At 42.7% G+C, this 8,515-nt stretch overlaps 1 long non-coding RNA gene across 1 annotated transcript; it reads left to right on the plus strand.

Moving 5' to 3' along the window:
• Window positions 1-1,028: 1,028 nt before the first annotated feature.
• Window positions 1,029-5,209, plus strand: LOC109163976. The gene is made up of 3 exons (XR_002051366.1): window positions 1,029-1,339; window positions 3,557-3,682; window positions 4,971-5,209. It is a non-coding gene; the product is annotated as an uncharacterized LOC109163976 (long non-coding RNA).
• Window positions 5,210-8,515: the final 3,306 nt, after the last annotated feature.

Genomic DNA, 8,515 nt, shown 5'->3' on the forward strand with positions numbered 1-8,515 from the left:
ACCAGGATTCGTCGAACGACAACGCCATTGATGTCCATAGCTATAACCAACGCATCTCGATGCGGTGTTTCACCGGCTGGTAAATCTCGGTCGGTAAACACAATGGGCTCTCGACACACCTTTTTAGGGTTCTCCTCGCGCCAGTACACCGTTCCGACGTATAACTGGCGGGCCCAGGCTTTTCTGGTGTTCGTTGAGTCACCACCTTCCGGCCCGCCGACTATCATGTTGATAACCGGCTTCTGACGCCACTGAGCCTCCTCCTCTTCGGGAGGTCCAACTCAACCTTTGGCTGGTGGGTGCACCTTTCAGTAAAATGTATGCCTATCTCGGAGATAATGCGAGTACTCGGAACCTTTTTGGTATTCTCCCCCTCTGGGTGTTCAATCGTCTGTCCTTTTACAAGAATGGAAGAGCCTTTATATAGTGGCTCCTCCTCTACCGACTTGAAGGCCTTTAATGGCCGACTTCAAGGCTAATTAAGATACGGAGCCGTTGGACGCCATTACTCGGTCGACCAACGGCTCTCCCAGGCTTGTAACGGCCTGACCGAGTCCTGCTTTCAATGTCTTAACGGCTCCCTTTTAAACGAACCTCTTCAATGCTCTCAACGGCTCCTTGAGCCGAGTCCTTTCCTGGGCTTGGGCCTCGGTCGACTCCTTGTCTCGGCCTAAGCTCCTACTGGACTCCTCTTAGCAGCTCTGAACTGGGCCCCGTGCTTGGGCCTGGGCAGACTCCCGGACTCGGCCCAATTGCTCTTCGGGCTCCTCTCAACTCTGGCCCAGTTCTCCTATCTATTTTCTTTGGGCCCCTATCTCTTGGGCCGGGGTCCTCACCCCATCAATGATAATTCAAAAGTATCATCGCTTTAAGAAATTGCAAAACATAATTTTAACTAATTTTGTAAATTTGGTTACTTACAAATATTTTAATATTAGACATAAGTTTCGCGCGATGCGCGTACAAAATGCTAGTATGTATTATAATTATACAAAAGGGCCAAACCCAGTAATCACGTATTGCCCTATTGGCCCTATTCGCCTAAACCAAACCAGTAAACCCTCTGTCTCTCAATCGCTCAAAGACTCGGAACCTTAAATGCAGGCGCAACCGCAGCCCTCTCTGCCTCCCTCTGTCTCTCAATCGCAATCGCGGGCTCGCAGCCCTCTCTCGAAGACTCGAACTGATGGCTCGTCCTTAATCGCGAACCGTAAATCGCAGGTCGCCGCTCACCGCCTCACGCCGGAGTCGAGTCGCCGGTCGCCGGAGTCGCCGGAGTCGCCGTTCGCCGGAGTCCATAAATCCAGGTCTCCAGAATTTCAATAATCAAATATTCAAGGTAATTTCTAATTTTATATAATTCTATTTGTTCACTTTAAATTTTGTATTTAAAAAAATCATATGAATTACTGCTTTTAAGGGTGTGAAACCTTTCCTTCGTCTTTCAAACAAATAAACGATTTCATCGCCTTCCCTTCCCATCGTTCGTAACTGTAACAAAAAAGATAACTCAACACCAAGTTGGTATCCACTTCTTACGAAGTGCCTTCGTAAGAAGTGCTCGAGTTCGACTCTCGAGGCATATTTATATGTCGAAGATTCCAGTCCTGTCGAAGGCTAAGTCCCTGATATAGCTCAGTTGACTAGTTTCAGTCTAGTGCCAATTCAAAGGAGAAGGCCCACAAACCTAAGATCCCAAACTGAAGGTGGAACAGGTCCCAAAGCGAACAACAAAGTTGGATGGAAAGACAGATAGCAAAAGCATAAGACGAAGCAATAAGTATAGTTGGCTTAAGTCGACCAAAAGTCGTTGCTTGCCTATTTCAGTAGGAAATTTGAACAGCTTCGCCTTCTTTGAACCTGAGAAAGCAGCTTTGCTTTTGAATCTTAGACTTCAACCACTGGCACTGGCTCACCGCCTACGGCCACTTTACAGTAGCTTCCTAGGGACTCTCTTTCTTCCATAGAGAAGGAACTTATCCTTAGACTTTTGGAGCTTTGGCTTTGGTTTGGACCTGTACTAGTCCGAGAAGTGAGAGCACCAGGTTGGAAGATGCTGGTTCGAGAGGACCCGGAAGAATGCTAGTAAGAAGGAGGCTAGTTTGCTAGGTTGTAGATCTTCTCCCTTATTCTAGTAGAGAGGAATCCCCTCAATAAAAATAATATCTTTCTCTACGCCGTCAAAAGCCTAATTGAGACAAATCAGCTCTTAGAGTTCTCCGGTCTTTGCTCTTGAAGATCCGCTCTTGAGAACCTCTATCTCTTTCTTCAAAGCCTCATTCGAAGCCAGTCAGTCAGTCTTAGAGTATATTACCCGCAAGTTCATCTTCTTTGATAGTATTAATATCCTATCCTGTCTATAATAGTTTATTAGACAGCCTCAGCAATCCAAGTTCAGCTGGTTCTCAAACTTCAGAGGTAACCTTACTTGGTAGAGCTCAATCCCAAAATCAGCAGCAAGGTGGAAATTTCTATCAACGGAAAAATTAGTCTTGGCTAAGCCTTAGGCTAGTGAGTCCAAAGAGGCAGAGTCCAAGCAAGGCAATCTTAATTGGCATACTTCACTAAATCAGTCTAAGCCGGAAAGCTGGCAAAGTCTAGCTGCGTATTTCCTTAAGTCAAAAAGTCAAGCGGGTCGGCGTATAATTAGGGGTTGGAGGCTGTTTCGGGCTTGTATTCTTACTGAGCGAGAGTTGGACTCAGGGCTCTTTCTCGTCAAAGCAACTTTATTGATGAATATATATATTCAATCCATCCAGCCAATAGGTATACTGCACAGCAACCTACTCTCGATGACAAAATGAAAGCATAAGCAAGAAGTTTTAGCAAAGGACTTGGGTAAATCATCATTTCCTTTCTGTGCTAGGAAGACTTTCATTCGCAGTCGTAAGGCCGACATGTCTTCATCCCGAAATAAGTTGATGCGGAATCTCGTCTCTTTGAAAGGTAACTTGAATTAGCAGTCGGACTGTGAACCATTTTCACTCGTTAGACCTCCCAATATAATTGATTTGAAGGACCGACGGAGCGCTAACTAGGAAGTCTTTACCGAGAGGCGTAGCAGAACACTAACCCAATCTCGAATAGAAAGAACGAAAAAAAACTACAAATCAATTGAAATAAACTGTGTTGTATCTGTGATTATGTGTTAGTGTTACTGACTTAGTGTGTTAGTTCATAACTTCAATACGAATATGTTAGTTCATAACTCTGTGTTATTAACTCTGGTTAATTCATATAATATGTTAGTTCATTCTAGAATATGTTTAAGTAATTTAGTTTATTGAATTAAGTACACACTAATTCACAATGTTAGTTTATTCACTGTTAGTTTATTTCAGCACACACTAATGTTAGTTTTTTTTTTTTTTTGAAAGGACACTAATGTTAGTTTATTAAATGTTAGTTTATTAAGTACATACTAATGTTAGTTCATTCACTGTTTCATTATTTCACCTTTTAATTTTTAGTATTAAATTCTTTTTTTAATTTTAGATTGGCAGTATGTGGAAGCATGCTTATTTTTATTTTTTTTTTTAATAATGAACTATGGCAGATAAGTAGATTGGCAGTAAGCAGTATGGTTGTATGGGCGTATGGCTATGACTTGTGAATTTTGAAGACCATGAAGTTCATATTGTTTGTTTATTTAGTATGTTTTGTGAAGACTATGAAGTTCATGGTAAGTTAGATAACCATTTATTAGTATAAACCATTTATTGTGAAGACTATGAAGCATGAAAATATGAAATTATGAAGTTCACTCTCGGTTTTTCGGTTACCGAAATAACCGACCAAAACCGACATAATCGGTTTCAGTCGGTTATATGTGTATGTTCGGTCAGTTACATAGGTTAAAAAAACACCGTTATTTTTTCGGTTATCGGTCGGTTATTAACCGTAACCGACCGATGCTCACCCCTAGGTAGTGGTCTGTAGTTTCCCGTTCGGGAGAGTCAGAACTGATAAGGGGAGGGGTAGGAGTGGTCTAGATCGGGTATATGGAATGGGCTCAGTATATTTGGCTTAGTTATATGTAAATAACTTAAATAGGCAAATTATTGTGTGGACCATGGTCCACGTAGTGTTGTATGGACCATAAAAGAAAATATATTTTTAATGTTACTAAAAGTACATTATTTGTGTACTGAATGTACATTATATAAAATAATGTACTTTTAGTTTTTAAATAATGTACTTTTCATGAATACAAGTACATTTTAATATACTAAAAGTACATTATTTGTGTACTAAATGTACATTATTTTATTGTATACAAATATGGTCCATACAATAATGATTTGACTTAAATAGAGTTGGGCTGCAGTTGGCCCTTTTCTTTTTTTCTTTTATTTTTGAGAATTTTTGAGATAACCCTTAGCTAGGCTAATACACTATGATATATATTGTTTGTTTGTGTGTGTGTGTGTGTGTACATATATATATATATATATATATATATATATATTATATATTATATATATATATAATATATATATATATATTATATATTATTATATATGTACATGACATGTTTATGTATAATTGTAATTGTTATAAATATTAATTAATTTTTTTAGGAGAGTTATATTCTAACCATTGTTAATTTGTTTGTTTATTTTGTAATTGGTTGTGTGCATATGTTGGTTATTTGTGTGTCCTCATTTGTCTAAATTTATTTTTATGTCCTTTTCCCTTTCAGAGAATAATAATTTTTCAATCATATGAGAAAAATAATCTTATTATACTGTATAAGTCTTATCCGTGCATCGCACGGGTACAATACTAGTTTAGTAAATATTTCGACGGAATTAACGACAAAATTTATTCCGTCACGATTTATTTTTTAAATTTTATTTCTCCCCACTCTTTAAACAGCGTCTCATTAGGGAATTTATTTTTTAATTTTTTTTTTGTTTATTTTATTTTATTTTATTTTTTAATTAACGAGGGAATTTATTTTATTTCAGCCCTTATTTACTAAAATTAATAAAAGAAGCTGAGACTCCAAATGAGACAGAGACGCTTCCCCATTCAGCCTAATTCAATTCTGCGGATTGAAGCTTCCGCCGACCGCTGACCACGACTGCCAACCACGACCAGCCCTGTCACAGCCGGCAGCCCACTCACCAGCGTTCAACAGCCACCGTAACAGCAGGTCAGGCAGCGTCTGAAATTAGTGATAACGCTGTTTTTCCTTTCCTTTTTTTTCCCCCAAATTATGTGTGTTTTTGCTTTGCTTTCCTGTTGCTTTATAAAAAATGTGGTTGCTATTGTTATGATTTTGATGTGCTTCACTGGTGAAAGCAGAAGATATTGATGTTTTTTTATGCCTTTTCAAATTGCATTCTTATCTAACTGCTCATGTGGTTGACTGTAGAACAAAACACACACACCTTAAGTCTAGTTTGATTATTTGTTGTTTGATTTATTGTTGTTGTTTGATTTGTTGAATGTTCAGTCTTCACTGATCTTTAATAAAGACTTAACTAGTTATAGTTTAAGAATATAAATTTATAATAAACTAATTAATATGAGTTAATTATCATGTAAATAATAAAAGTCGTTACAAGTATAGATTTATAGAATAGATACTATCTTATAAAGAATTACAAGTGTTTATGAAAAATATAATTAATATGAAGTTTGAGAAAAAGAAAAAGAAAACACATGTATACAGGGTAATAATAAAATCAAATTAAAGTGAAAGTAATGAAGAAGACTGCGGAATGGTTTATTCAAATGGTAGTCTACAGTCTAACAGATGAGCAGGGAAACTTTTCACATATTTGTTAAGGTCAAACACGGGGAGATGTCTCTCCATTTTATGATTTACAAAAATTGTATAAGGCAGGGAAACTTTCATTTGGTAAACTGAGACATCATATTTATGAAAATCACAAGGATGAAAAGTAAATAATTTGCATCTTTAATTCTTTATAACTGGTAGCTAGTCTGTGACAATTCTTGATATGAAATTATGAATATCTCACACCGGATTACAAATGGAAGAGATGGATTTATTCACTTTATGCACTTGAATCTATATAGAGTCATCCGGGCATTCTTTGCCTCGCATGTGCCTGAGATTTGCCCGACTACTAACTTAGAGTCAGTCTGACTCGTAACCTCTCGACCCTAAGGCCCTGGCGATTCGGAGGCCGTTTAACACAGCTTCGTACTCGGCCTCGTTGTTGGAGGCTTGGAACAGATAGCTCAGGGCATAATACAGTCGGAATCCTTCGGGGTGATGAGCACAACACCTCCTCCGCAGTGCTGTCGACTTGATGCTCCGTCCGCATGCATTTCCCACCATTCGCCTAGGCAGCTCTCCACGGCGCGTTCCTTTTCTTCCTCACTCGCGGTGCATTCGACCAAAAAATCGGCCAAGGCCTGACCCTTTATAGAAGGCCGGGGCTGGTATTCAATCCCGTATTGGGTTAGTTCTACGGCCCATTTTACCAGATGACGATTAATGTTTGTTGCTGGTCTGTCAGTACTCGAACGGTGTGCGCTTGGAAGTAGGGCGCCAACTTGCGCACGGTAATCACCAACGCGTATACAATTTTTTCCAAGGCGGTATACCTTGACTCGGCAGCCTTCAGAGACCGGCTTACGTAGTAAACCGGGTGCTGGACTCGCTCTTCCTCTCGGACCAACACCGAACTCACCGCCTTGCAAGAGGCGGCTAAGTACAGAAACAAGGGCTCGCCCGCCTGGGGGGTAGACAATACCGGGGTGTCGAGAGGTATTGTTTCAATTCTTCAAACGACTGCTGGCACTCCGGGGTCCAAGCGAATCCTTCCTTCTTCTTCATGGCTTCGAAGAAGGGCACGGTCTTATCTGCCGCCTTGCTTAGGAAGCGGCTAAGGGCGGCCAATCGGCCGGTCAGCCGTTGCAGGTCTTTATAGTGCTGGGAGGCTGCATGTCGACGATGGCCTGTACTTTCTCAGGGTTAGGCTCGATACCTCGCTTGGTGACCATGTAACCCAGGAACTTTCCACCTTGCACGGCGAACGCGCATTTCTTAGGGTTCAGCCGGAGGTTGTACCTTAACATTACTTTGAAGCAGTCGGCCAAGTCTTCTGCGTGTTTGCTCTCCTCTCGGCTCTTGACGAGCATGTCGTCGACGTACGCGGCCATCGATTTTCCCAACAGGTGCTGAAACAATCGGGCCACCATTCGGGTATACGTGGCTCCGGCGTTCTTGAGGCCAAATGGCATGACTCGGTAACAATAAACTCCGTCCGGTGTCAGAAACGCGGTCTTTTCTTCGTCCGCCGAGTGCATGAATATCTTATGGTACCCCCTAAAGGCGTCCATAAAGCTCAACAGCGCCGACCCCGCCGTCTCGTCGACCAGTTGATCGATCCGAGGTAAGGGGAACGGATCTTTTGGGCAGGCCTTATTAAGGTCGGTGTAATCCACGCACATCCGCCACGCCGGGGGCTTGGGTACAAGGACCACATTCGCCAACCACTCCGGGTACTTAACTTCGCGGACGTGTCCGGCTGCGAGTAGCGTGCTCACTTCCTTCTTCACAAATTCTCTTTGGTCGTTGGCCAGGGTATCGCTTCTTCTGCACAACCGGTCGATGCCCGGGATCCACAGCGAGTCTGTGCGATATTATCGATCGGTCGACGCCTGGCATGTCCTCCGGGCACCAGGCGAAGACCATCCGGTGTTCCCGGAGCACCTTTATAATTTCTTCCTTTACTTCTCGGGGAGGCCGACTCCAATTCGGACTCGTCGGTCCGGCTGCGTGGAGTCGATCTCGACTTCTTCCAACTCGACGGCAGGCTCCGGACGTGGTATTATCGTCCTTTTTGGGGCCTCTCGGTGATCTCATGGACCTGTATCTCGCGTTTGCCCATCCCTTACATGCCTGTAGGTAGCAGTCGCGGGCGACCTTACGGTCACAGCGCACCGTGCCTATTCCGTTTGGCGTGAGGAATTTTAAACAAAGATGCTCAATTGAAATCAACGCTCCTAGATCCTCGAGACCCGGTCGGCCGAGTATAGCGTTATGCGAACAGGCCAGATTCACCACAATGAACTTCATGCTGAGTCTCTGTACGTCTGGGTAACTGCCGATCTCAACTGGAAGTGTGATCGATCCTTCCGCCTCCACCGAGTCCCCTGTGAAACCGGCGAGGGGAGTTTTGACAGGACTCAGCTGTTCCCGAGTCATTCCCATTTTGATGAAGGTTTCTAGTACAGCACATTGACGCTGCTTCCGGTGTCTACCAGGATTCGTCGAACGACAACGCCATTGATGTCCATAGCTATAACCAACGCATCTCGATGCGGTGTTTCACCGGCTGGTAAATCTCGGTCGGTAAACACAATGGGCTCTCGACACACCTTTTTAGGGTTCTCCTCGCGCCAGTACACCGTTCCGACGTATAACTGGCGGGCCCAGGCTTTTCTGGTGTTCGTTGAGTCACCACCTTCCGGCCGCCGACTATCATGTTGATAACCGGCTTCTGACGCCACTGAGCCTCCTCCTCTTCGG

This window comes from Ipomoea nil, unplaced genomic scaffold (genome assembly GCF_001879475.1).
Source record: "Ipomoea nil cultivar Tokyo-kokei standard unplaced genomic scaffold, Asagao_1.1 scaffold3054, whole genome shotgun sequence".
Lineage (NCBI taxonomy): Eukaryota > Viridiplantae > Streptophyta > Magnoliopsida > Solanales > Convolvulaceae > Ipomoea > Ipomoea nil.